Source organism: Aegilops tauschii, chromosome 6 (assembly GCF_002575655.3).
Source record: "Aegilops tauschii subsp. strangulata cultivar AL8/78 chromosome 6, Aet v6.0, whole genome shotgun sequence".
In the NCBI taxonomy this organism is placed as follows: Eukaryota; Viridiplantae; Streptophyta; class Magnoliopsida; order Poales; family Poaceae; genus Aegilops; species Aegilops tauschii.
Genome location: NC_053040.3, coordinates 186,724,273 through 186,737,845, shown reverse-complemented (window position 1 = coordinate 186,737,845; position 13,573 = coordinate 186,724,273). Strand labels below are relative to the sequence as shown.

The 13,573-nt window shown below is 40.6% G+C and overlaps 1 long non-coding RNA gene across 1 annotated transcript; it reads left to right on the top strand.

Annotated features, from left to right (window-relative positions):
- The first annotated feature begins 766 nt into the window (after positions 1-766).
- On the top strand, positions 767-6,232 carry LOC120966353 (uncharacterized). The gene is made up of 2 exons (XR_012187520.1): positions 767-5,397; positions 5,591-6,232. It is a non-coding gene; the product is annotated as an uncharacterized lncRNA (long non-coding RNA).
- The last annotated feature ends 7,341 nt before the right edge of the window (positions 6,233-13,573 follow it).

The following is a 13,573-nucleotide window of genomic DNA, read 5'->3' as shown; positions in this document are numbered from 1 at the left end:
TGCACTCGCGCTTTTCGAGATTCAAGTTTGATCATAAATTTAATCGACGTGACCAACTGCAGCGGGAGCAAAAATTATACCATTGAATTAATTTAATCAACGTGGGCGACTGCAGCGGGAGCAAAAATTATACCATTGAACTTACGAATTCAATGGTATAATTTTTGCTCCCGCCGCACTCGGTCACATTGGTTAAATTTATGCAATGTCGTACTCCCTCCGTTCCTAAATATAAGTCTTTTTAGTGATTTGAAATGGACAACCACATACGGATGTATATAGACATATTTTAGAGTATAGATTCACTCATTTTGCTCCGTATGTAGTCACTTGTTGAAATCTCTAAAAAGACCTATATTTAAGAATGGAGGGAGTACTACATTATGGAACGGAGGGAGTATTAGTCAATTATGTCTCACCTTCTCTTTTTAATTGACATTGAACATATTTTTAGTGTTTGAATTTGATATACTTATTCGGTCCCAAAATAACTGTCTTAATTTTAATACAACATGTATATACTAAAATGGTTCATGCTGGCACTTTCTTGTTTGATAGACATTTGATTTTTTAGGGGTGTTTGATAAACATTTGATTGAGTTAATTCAAACACGTACTACACCGTAAGTAGTACCATTGTTGGCTAATCTTTTCACCTAAGCAGAGTTCCATCTAACAACTATCCAGACTATCAACACGTGGAGTGGCTACATGTACATTAAAAATCGTAGTGTGGCTACAGGTTCCCACCAACATGAACCTTCATTTTGTCCATTCTCGAGTGTTCTTGTCTTCTCCCTTTCCAAAAAAAGTCCTCTTGAACTTGGAACACCGTGGGGAAAAAAGTCTTCTTTTCTTCTCGGGAGCTCCCAGCCATGGAAAAGGATGAGCCAGCCTGGGTCCGCCGCATATGTGAGGATCACCTCGAAGCTCCCCTCGGTCTCCTCTCATACTTCGTGGTTCTCACTCACACACCTCGTGGCTGGGACTGCGCATAGTTTGGCTGCCCGCGTGCGTCGTCGATCTCCCAGGCCGTCAACGGGTAGTATGGCCCTGATATCAGCTGCCTGAGGGAGGATGCGAGCTCGTCTAACTCGACGGTGCAGTTGCAGTAGGCTACGATTGATGCGATGAAGGTGCGGATCTCGTTCCCCTTAGCTCTTGCAGATTGTGGTTGTGGGGATCCTGGGGGTGTTATCTCCGTCCCCGAGCGCCGGGCCGGAGGCGTCGTTGCTGTCCCCAAGCGAGCACGCCGCGCATCGTCTTCAACCTCGATAGCCACAACCCCACTTCAGCATCGCATTGTTCCACCTGCAGGTCCCCCCTCTCCGTTTTCCTTTTTCTGTCTTTGTACGACTGAACCAATGTACTTTAAGGTATTTCTTAACAGTGACAAATGGTATATATTGGCTGCTATTGAAATGAGATATTAGTAAGTCTGGATGCCGAACACAGCTTAAGGCAAATTGTTAATTAGTTTATGTGCCGTCCACTTTTTTCAGGGCGTGAGACCGGAATCGCAGTTTGTCATTAGTGTATTTGTGATTAGCTATAGTTTTAATATTTCCCAAAGACAAATTAATTTTAATAACTGAGTAGTAAAATTAGGTATGATTGCATTCTACATATGAAATATAACGATGATCTGATGCTCTCAACATTCGGTGGAATATAAAATTGATAATGCATGATTAGTTGAGTTTAATCGGTTCTGGCTCTCCATGTTTGATGCTGTGAAGCAGAATATGTGTAAAGCACTACCGAGTTTTGCTATCCTGGCCATTTAGTCCTGCTGTACAGTGGAGATTCCAACAGTCATACAGTCCATGGTTGCTGCTAGTTAGTAGGTTCATAGTGTAACCCCCCTTAAAAATTAGTTCTTTTGTTTATTAGCAACTTCATTCCTTTCTGTATTATAGTTTGAGCACCTCTTTAGATAGCGAATTCTTTGATCTCATTTATTTGCTGTTTCTACCAAGTGTTTGTCCTTATGTTTGTAGTCATTCATTGAATATGAAGAGCAAAAAAGTGAAATCCCGAGTTGGAGAGGTGCAGGTCTATCATAAGGATGTGTTCATTTTCGGGAATGATTATGCAGATCAGACATGTTACGGATGTACATCTTCAATTGAGTATGCCTCCTTTTCACATCTATTGTTATTATAAACAAAAGCCTATTTTTTAATTCTTTGAGACTAAAATAAATCTAAGTACATATGAGAAAGGAAGAAGTAATATCAATAGAATTTGCAGAATTAAATATTAAGATGAGCAACATATGCAAAATAAATCAATAGTGAGAACTCTGAACTTCTATTTTTTTGATAAATTTTGTAGTGACAGTGATGATCGTTTGTTTGTGCAAAACCTCCATTAACCATACTTCCAAAAAGTTTTGCCCATAGAGTGATCCCTATCTTCTCACCACTGAAAGAATTTAACCATGTAGAAGTAATGTAAAAAGTTATATACATAACTTTAAAATTGCTTAGATAATTTGAGTAACTTACTCTAGCAAAAGAACATAAATCTCGCTGATGTCTGAAGTTTGCTTTCATGGTGAAGACGATTAAGCCGGGCTGGTGGTCAGCTGAGTGGACACATGTCTTAGAATAACAGAGGGTAATAGTTCAATCGTCCAAATTTTTAGAACCGGCCTGGTCCAAAACTTCAGTTGTAGAAATTCTTTTGAATTTGTAGAGGAAGAACATAAAGGACTTGTTCCTGAAGTCTTTCAGGGAGGTGCCGTTAGTAGGAGAGGAGTTTCAGAGTTTAGCCAAGGTTGCTTGACGGTGTTCTATGGACTATTGTTTATCAGTTGCAGGACCTAATTTATTCTTCCCTTCAATTGGATATGTGCATGGTGTGAACTTTGACAATGAGACAAGTAGAATCACATGCAGAATGCTTTACCCTCAGTCCAAAAGTTTTATCATTGTTAGTTTCTAGCAGTTTGGGTGTAACCACGAAGTGAGATGCATTTTAATTTTGCAGTTTTTATATAAAAGTTTATCTGCCTATATTATGTACTTCATAAACAGACAATCAAAATACCGTAGATAATAGAAAGGAGGCAACAACCACCAATGTTTAAGATCAAGAAAACAATGCTTATTGTGTCACAAGCGAACACTGCTTGTTTTCTCCATGTCATCATGCAGACCTTGAGCCAAAGAGGTCAATTATAATTTTGATATTTGTCAGGTGACTTTGAAATTACTATTACTATGTAGTAGATACTAAAAGTTATCAGATCTGAGCACAAAGATGTCTGTAGGTGCAAAAGGATTAGAAGATGCTTATTGGACAACCGTGAATGTTGACAAGAAAATAGCTATTCCGAAGTTTGATTAAGAAAGGCACAATAATGAACATCTTGGGCACAAAATTCTATTGGATGAGATGTTCATGGACACTAATGGCCAGGAACCAATACTTTATTGTCTGATGCATATTCTCCTTTCATGTACCATGCATGTGACAAAAGAATCAACTTGATGATGCTTATGTATATTTTGGCATCGAGTATCAACTTCTACGTGTGTTTTGTTAATAATTAATGAATAGAACAATTATGGTAACAAAAAAAGAGTTGAAGAGCAAAAACAAAAGGTTGTGCATGCAATGACCAGGGTAGGCCTGGATGGTATGAGAGAATCGATCAAGTACTTACGTTGGCTTTGGATTTGGCTGTGGCTCATGCTGCCTGTCGTTGTTGAGCCACCTCAGAGGGGTCGGCCTGTGCCTTCTAGCCATATCTGCTTGTTGTCCTTCTTTTCTTTGGATCCATTGATTCAAGACCAGAGAGGAGGAAGAATATAGGGCTGAAACATTGAGGCAATGCAGGGTTTAGAGAGGGTTTACGGTCATGGTACAGCCAAAATTGAAACATCAATCAAAAGGGAAGACATGTGCTAGTTGAAACATCAATCAAAAATCAATCAAAAGGGAAGACATGTGCTAGTTGAAACATCAATCAAAAATCAATCAAAAGGGAAGACATGTGCTAGTTGAAACATCAATCAAAAGGGAAGACATGTGCTAGCTAGAATATGTAACTACAGGTTGCCTAGCTCCATCAGCTGGCCATGTGCATGCTGCATGTCTTCGTGGCCGATGGCGCTGATATGCTGTTAGTTTTTAAACCTGCTTGATCAATTCAGCACACGTAGAAGCAAGTAGGCAAGCAGGCTGCTTGATTGAATTTATCTGGTTGCAGTACGTGTGCGTGCAAACTTGTAGTTTTAGGTATGCGATCTTGCTTTGGGCGGCTACCATCGGGTCGATCTTGATCCGCAGAACATCTTGGCGGCTTCTTTGGACCGAATGTCTTGGCAAGACTTCTTTCGACGGAACGAACGTGACGATGCATCCTCAATCTAAGAACGTGAAGAGATATGGACATGAGGTGTTTTTTTAGGGAAACGATTACTTATTATTCAGGTAGGAACATGAAGAGATAGAGGCATGAGTTTATTAATATTTAGTTATGAACGTGAAGGGATATTGTTGACATATAATGTGCTGCCTAGTCTCTTTCATCAGATCGGTCTTTTGGTTGCATTGGCTAGAACATGCACTTCTACATGGTATGCATCCCACTTTCGGTCCACATTTAGGCCTAAGGAAGAGTTTTTTTAGTGAATTGGTAGGATATGTAATGGCAAAGGTGGGTAATTAATTTTCCTTTGCTTAGATCGGATGACTGTAATTTTTTTGTCTATTAAATAAATGGCTAGATGTTTCTAATTTTTGTGGTAATTTCTAGTGTAATTCCTTTTTTTTGGTTAGCCGTAAAGTACCTTATATATAACTAGCAAGATGCCCATGCGTTGCATGGAACACCAAGATGCATTTATTTTACAAAAAACATCTGTTGTGATTGATCCATGCGGGAGTAATCCCATGTGTAAAAAAACTAGAAATATTTTTTATAAATTATTCAATCCTGCTCCCAAACAAAATTGCATATTCTATGGTTCTAGTTGTGTGAAAAACTTGGTGAAGAAATAACATTCGTGATGATTTGCACAAAATTAAACAAAATCATTACTGTAGAATCTTTATAAAAGTATCGGGTTTTTCTATGTCCAGATCACCATTAATGTTATTCCTGTCATGAAATGTTGCACAGAGCTACACTCCAACATGTTTACTGTAATTTCTTTTAAAAAATTATTGTGTTTAAGGCGCCATAATATGAACTGGGAATGCAATTTTTACAAATCACTAACAATGAGGTTCTTTGTCAGTAGCACAATCCACACAGCATAATGCAGCGGCCACCATGCCAGATTGTTCCGGAGGCTTCCTTTTTTTAATTGCTCAACAATGAGGTTGTGGGACATAAGGATGAAAGAGTGAAGGCCTTATCTGCAAATGTGGAGAGGGGTGCAGGTATCTTTTTGCAAAATTATCATAGTTTGCTTTCTATCCGTTAGATATAGATCGGATAGTCTATATTGTAGGATGGCAGGCACACCATCATCACCAACTCGATCTTTTATAAGAGTAGAGATAGTTAGATGTTTTTACCCATAATAATGCTTTCTGGAGTGATTCTAATGCCTTTTCTCTCATAATTAACAAGGTACACACCAAGAGGGAGAATTTCGGCAGCTGGAAATCTGGACCTGAAAAAGCTACGTCAGGCTACCTATTCTGCACAACTCCAAATGTGCTGAAACTTCACGGGGATTCTTTATGGAATATATAAGAAATACTGGAGCGAATAACTACCAGAGGGGAGCCACCAGGTGGGCACAACCCACCTGGGCGCGCCATGGCCCCCAGGCACGCCCTGGTGGGTTGTGGCCTCCTCGGCCCACCTCCGGTGCCCATCTTCTAGTATATAGGTCATTTTGACCTAGAAAAAATAAGAGGAGGACTTTCGGGACGAAGCGCCGCCGCCTCGAGGCAGGAACACTTTAGCCCTCCGGCGGAGCAATTCCTCAGGGGGAACTTCCCTCCTGGAGGGGGAAATCATCGTCATCATCATCATCAACAACTCTCCCATCTTGAGGAGGGCAATCTCCATCAACATCTTCAACATCACCATCTCATCTCAAACCCTAGTTCATCTCTTGTGTTCAATCTTGTTACCGGAACTATAGATTGGTGCTTGTGGGTGACTAGTAGTGTTGATTACATCTTGTAGTCGATTACTGTATGGTTTATTTGGTGGAAGATTATATGTTCAGATCCAACATGCTATTTAATACTTATCTGATCATGAGCATGTTTATCATTTGTGAGTAGTTACTTTTGTTCTTGAGATCACAGGAGAAATCATGTTGCAAGTAATCATGTGAACTTGATATGTGTTCGATATTTTGATAGTATATATGTTGTTATTCCCTTAGTGGTGTCATGTGAACGTCGACTACATGACACTTTACCATATTTGGGCCTAAGGGGATGCATTGTGGAGTAGCAATTAGATGGTGGGTTGCGAGAGTGACAGAAACTTAAACCCCAGGTTATGGCTATTCCGTAAGGGACCGAATGGATCCAAAAGTTTAATGCTATGGTTAGAATTTATTCTTAATATTTTTCTCGTAGTTCCGTATGCTTGCGGGAGGGTTAATCATAAGTAGGAGGTTTGTTCAAGTAAGAACAACACCTAAGCACCGGTCCACCCACATATCAAATTATCAAAGTAGCGAACACAAATCGAACCAACATGATGAAAGTGACTAGATGAAATTCCCGTGTACCCTCAAGAACGCTTTGCTTATCATAAGAGACCGTTTTGGCCTGTCCTTTGCCTCAAAAGGATTGGGCTACCTTGCTGCACTTTTATTACTACTATTGTTACTTGCTCGTTACAAGTTATCTTGATATCAAACTACTCCGCTACTTACAATTTCAGCACTTGCAGACATTAACTTACTGAAAACTACTTGTCATTTCCTTCTGCTCCTCGTTGGGTTTGACACTCTTACTTATCAAAAGAGCTATAATTGATCCCCTATACTTGTGGGTCATCAAGGCTATTTTATGGCGCCGTTGCCGGGGAGTGAAGTGCCTTTGGTAAGTGGAATTTAGTAAGGAAACATTTATATAGTGTGCTGAAATTTATTGTTACTTGATACTATGGAAAACAATCCTTTGAGGGGTTTGTTCGGGGTATCTTCACCTCGTCCGAAACCACAATTAGTTACCCCTCAACCTACTGCACCTATTGAAAATGTTGAATATGAAATTCCTTCGGGTATGATAGAACAACTGCTAGCTAATCCTTATGCAGGAGATGCAACCGAACATCCTGATATGCACTTGATATATGTAGAACAAATTTGTGGATTGTTTAAGCTTGCAGGTTTACCCATGGATCAAGTTATGAAAAAGGTTTTCCCTTTATCTTTGAAGGGAAAAGCATTGGCATGGTATAGGTTATGCGATGTTATTGGATCATGGAATTGGAATCGATTGAAATTGGAGTTCCACCAAAAAAATTATCCTATGCATCTAGTTCATCGTGATCGGAATTATATATATAATTTTTGGCCTCGTGAAGGAGAAAGTATTGCCCTAGCTTGGGGGAGCCTTAAGTAAATGTTATATTCATGCCCCAATCATGAGCTCTCAAGAGAAATTATTATCCAGAATTTTTATGCTCGGCTTTCTCGTAATGATCAAACCATGCTTGATACTTCTTGTGCTCGTTCTTTTATGAAGAAGACTATTGAATTCCGGTGGGATCTTTTGGAAAGAATTAAACGCAACTCTGAAGATTGGGAACTCGACGAAGGTAAAGAGTCAGGTATTAAAATTAAATATGATTGTGTTAAATCTTTTATGGATACCGATGCTTTTCAAAAGTTTAGCACTAAATATGGACTTGACTCTGAGATAGTAGCCTCCTTTTGTGAATCATTTGTTAGGATAAAGGGACATGATAAAGTTTCAACTATGGTTAACAAAAGCTATATTAGAACACCTAAACCTGATGAACAAATTAAAGTAGAACCTAGCATTGATATGGTTAAAGATCTCTTAGAAGATATAGATGGGCATGTTATTTACTTCTGTGAAGAAGCTGCTAGAATTGTCAAACCTGATAAAAAGGGTAAACATAGACCTGTTGTTGGCATGCCTGTCATCTCAGTTAAAATAGGAGATCACTGTTATCACGGTTTATGTGACATGGGTGCTAGTGTGAGTGCTATTCCTTACACCCTTTATCAAGAAATTATGAAAGACATAGCACCTGGAGAGTTATAAGACATAGATGTTACTATTAAACTCGCTAATAGACACACCATATCACCAATTGGGATTGTTAGAGATGTTGAAGTCTTGTGTGGGAAAATAAAATACCCTACTGATTTTCTTGTTCTTGGTTCCCCACAAGATGAGTTTTGTCCCATTATCTTTGGTAGACCTTTGTTGAATACAGTTAATGCTAAGATAGACTGTCAGAAGCAAACTGTTGGTATTAGCTTTGGTGATGAGTCTCATGAAGGAAATATGCCCTAGAGGTAATAATAAAGTTGTTATTTATATTTCCTTATATCATGATAAATGTTTATTATTCATGCTAGAATTGTATTAACCGGAAACTTGGTACATGTGTGAATATATAGACAAACAAAGTGTCACTAGTATGCCTCTACTTGACTAGCTCGTTGAATCAAAGATGGTTAAGTTTCCTAACCATAGACATGAGTTGTCATTTGATTAACGGGATCACATCATTAGAGAATGATGTGATTGACTTGACCCATTCCGTTAGCTTAGCGTTTGATCGTTTAGTATGCTGATATTGCTTTCTTCATGACTTATACATGTTCCTATGACTATGATATTATGCAACTCTCGAATACCGGAGGAACACTTTGTGTGCCACCAAACGTCACAACGTAACTGGGTGATTATAAAGGTGCTCTACAGATGTCTCCAATGGTACTTATTGAGTTGGCATAGAACGAGATTAGGATTTGTCACTCCGATTGTCGGAGAGGTATCTCTGGGCCCTCTCGGTAATTCACGTCACTATAAGCCTTGCAAGCAATGTGACTAATGAGTTAGTTGCGGGATGATGCATTATGGAACGAGTAAAGAGACTTGCCGGTAACGAGGTTGAACTAGGTATTGAGATACTGACGATCGAATCTCGGGCAAGTAACATATCAATGACAAAGGGAACAACGTATGTTGTTATGCAGTTTGACCGATAAAGATCTTCGTAGAATATGTAGGAACCAATATGAGCATCCAGGTTCCGCTATTGGTTATTGACCGGAGATGAGTCTCGGTCATGTCTACATAGTTCTCGAACCCGTAGGGTCCGCACGCTTAACGTTCGGTGACGATCGGCATTATGAGTTTATGTGTTTTGATGTACCGAAGGTAGTTCGGAGTCCCGGATATGATCACGGACATGACGAGGAGTCTCGAAATGGTCGAGACATAAAGATCGATATATTGGATGACTATGTTTGGACATCGTAAGGGTTCCGAGTGAGTTTGGACATATACCGGAGTACCCGGGGGTTACCGAAACCCCCCGGGGAGTGTAATGGGCCTTATGGGCCTTAGTGGAGAGAGAGAGGGGCGGCCAGGGCAGGCCGCGCACCCCCTCCCCCTCTAGTCTGAATTGGCCTAGGAAGCGGGGGCGCCCCCCTTTTCCTTCTCCCTCTCTCCTCCTTCCTTCTCTCCTACTCCTACTACATGGAAGGGGGGAATCCTACTCCCGGTGGGAGTAGGACTCCCCATGGGGCGCGCCATAGGAGGGTCGGCCCTCCCCCTCCTCCACTCCTTTATATACGGGGGAGGGGGCACCCCATAGACACAAGTTGATCATTGATCTCTTAGCCGTGTGCGGTGCCCCCCTCCACCATAATCCACCTCGGTCATATCGTCGTACTGCTTAGGCGAAGCCCTGCGCCGGTAGCTTCATCATCACCGTCATCACGCCGTCGTGCTGACGAAGCTCTCCCTCGACACTTTGCTGGATCATGAGTTCGTGGGACGTCACCGAGCCAAACGTGTGCAGATCACGAAGGTGCCGTACTTTCGGTGCTAGGATCGGTCGATCGTGAAGACATACGACTACATCAACCGCCTTGTCATAACGCTTCTGCTTACGGTCTACGAGGGTACATAGACAACACTCTCCCTCTCGTTGCTATGCATCACCATGATCTTGCGTGTGCGTAGGAATTTTTTTAAATTACTACGTTCCCCATCAGTGGCATCAGAGCTAGGTTTATGCGTAGATGTTATATGCACAAGTAGAACACACGTGAGTTGTGGGCGATAATAGTCATACTGCTTACCAGCATGTCATACTTTTATTCGGCGGTATTGTTGGATGAAGCGGCCTGGACCGACATTACGCGTACGCTTACGCAAGACTGGTTCTACCGACGTGCTTCGCACACAGGTGGCTGGCCGGTGTCAGTTTCTCCAACTTTAGTTGAATCGAGTGTGGCTACGCCCGGTCCTTGTTGAAGGTTAAAACATCACATACTTGACGAAAAATCGATGTGGTTTTGATGCGTAGGTAAGAACGGTTCTTGCTCAGCCCGTAGCAGCCATGTAAAACTTGCAACAACAAAGTAGAGGACGTCTAACTTGTTTTTGCAGGGCATGTTGTGATGTGATATGGTCAAGACATGATGCTAAATTTTATTGTATGAGATGATCATGTTTTGTAACGGAGTTATTGGCAATTGGCAGGAGCCATATGGTTGTCGCTTTATTGTATGAAATGCAATCGCCATGTAATTGCTTTACTTTATCACTAAGCGGTAGCGATAGTCGTAGAAGCAATAGTTGGCGAGACGACAACGATGCTACGATGGATATCAAGGTGTCACGCTGGTGATGATGGTGATCATGACGGTGCTTTGGAGATGGAGAACAAAGGCACAAGATGATGATGGCCATATCATATCACTTATATTGATTGCATGTGATGTTTATCCTTTGTGCATCTTATTTTGCTTAGTTCGACGGTAGCATTATAAGATGATCTCTCACTAAATTTCAAGGTATAAGTGTTCTCCCTGAGTATGCACCATTGCGAAAGTTCGTCATGCCGGGACACCACGTGATGATCGGGTGTGATAAGCTCTACGTTCACATACAACGGGTGCAAGCCAGTTTTGCACACGCAGAATACTCAAGTTAAACTTGACGAGCCTAGCATATGCAGATATGGCCTCGGAACACTGAGGCCGAAAGGTCGAGCGTGAATCATATAGTAGATATGATCAACATAGTGATGTTCACCATTGAAAACTACTCCATCTCACGTGATGATCGGACATGGTTTAGTTGATATGGATCACGTGATCACTTAGATGATTAGAGGGATGTCTATCTAAGTGGGAGTTCTTAAGTAATATGATTAATTGAACTTTAAATTTATCATGAACTTAGTCCTGGTAGTATTAGCATATCTATGTTGTAGATCAATTGCTCGCGTTTAGCTCCCCTATTTTATTTTTGATATGTTCCTAGAGAAAACTAAGTTGAAAGATGTTAGTAGCAATGATGCGGATTGGATCCATGATCTGAGGATTATCCTCGTTGCTGCACAGAAGAATTATGTCCTTGATGCACCGCTAGGTGACAGACCGATTGCAGGAGCAGATGCAAACGTTATGAATGTTTGGCAAGCTTGATATGATGACTACTTGCTAGTTTAGTGCACCATGCTTTACGGCTTAGAATCGGGGCTTAAAAGATGTTTTGAATGCCACGGAGCATATGAGATGTTCCAAGAGTTGAAATTAGTATTTCAGACTCATGCCCATGTTGAAAGGTATGAGACCTTTGACAAGCACTTTGCCTACAAGATGGAGGAGAATAGCTCAGCTAGTGAGCATGTGCTCAGAATGTCTAAGTACTACAATCACTTGAATCAAGTGGGAGTTAATCTTCCAGATAAGATAGTGATTGACAGAGTTCTCTAGTCACTATCACCAAGTTACTTGAACTTCGTGATGAACTATAATATGCAAGGGATAACGGAAACGATTCCCAAGCTCTTCGTGATGCTGAAATCGACGAAGGTAGAAATCAAGAAAAGCATCAAGTGTTGATGGTTGACAAGACCACTAGTTTCAAGAAAAAGGGCAAAGGGAAGAAGGGGAACTTCAAGAAGAACGTCAAGCAAGCTGCTGCTCAAGTGAAGAAGCCCAGGACTGGACCTAAGCCTGAGACTAAGTGCTTCTACTGCAAAGGGACTGGTCACTGGAAGCAGAACTGCCCCAAGTATTTGGCGGATAAGAAGGATGGCAAAGTGAACAAAGGTATATTTGATATACATGTTATTGATGTGTACTTTACTAGTGTTTATAGCAACCCCTCAGTATTTGTTACTAGTTCAGTTGCTAAGATTAGTAACTCGAAACGGGAGTTGCAGAATGAACAGAGACTAGTTAAGGGTGAAGTGATGATGTGTGTTGGAAGTGGTTCCAAGATTGATATGATCATCATCGCACACTCCCTATACTTTCGGGGTTAGTGTTGAACCTAAATAAATGTTATTTGGTGTTTGCGTTAAGCATGAATATAATTTGATCATGTTTATTACAATACGGTTATTCATTTAAAGTCAGAGAATAATTGTTGTTCTGTTTACATGAATAAAACCTTCAATGGTCATACACCCAAGGTGAATGGTTTATTGAATCTCGATCGTAGTGATACACATATTCATAATATTGAAGCCAAAAGATGCAAAGTTAATAATGATAGTGCAACTTTTTTGTGGCACTGCCGTTTAGGTCATATTGGTGTAAAGCGCATGAAGAAAATCCATGCTGATGGGATTTTGTAATCACTTGATTATGAATCAGTTGATGCTTGCGAACCATGCCTCATGGGTAAGATGACTAAGACTCTGTTCTCCGGAACAATGAGCGAGCAACAGACTTGTTGGAAATAATACATACTGATGTATGCAGTCCGATGAGTGTTGAGGCTCGCGGCAGGTATCGTTATTTTCTGACCTTCACAGATGATTTGAGCAGATATGGGTATATCTACTTGATGAAACATAAATCTGAAACATTTGAAAAGTTCAAATAATTTCAGAGTCAAGTGGAAAATCATCGTAACAAGAAAATAAAGTTTCTACGATCTAATCGTGGAGGAGAATATTTTGAGTTACGAGTTTGGTCTTCATTTGAAACAACGCGGAATAGTTTTGCAACTCACGCCACCTGGAACCACAGCGTAATGGTGTGTCCGAACATCGTAACCGTACTTTATTAGATATGGTGCAATCTATGATGTCTCTTACCGATTTACCACTATCGTTTTGGGGTTATGCATTAGAGACAGCTGCATTCACGTTAAATAGGGCACCATCTAAATCCATTGAGACGACACCATATGAACTGTGGTTTGGCAAGAAACCAAAGTTGTCGTTTCTTAAAGTTTGGGGTTGCGATGCTTATGTGAAAAAGTTTCATCCTGATAAGCTCAAACCCAAATCGTAGAAATGTGTTTTCATAGGATACCCAAAGGAGACAGTTGGGTACACCTTCTATCACAGATCCGAAGGCAAGTCATTCGTTGCTAAGAATGGATCCTTTCTAGAGAAGGAGTTCCT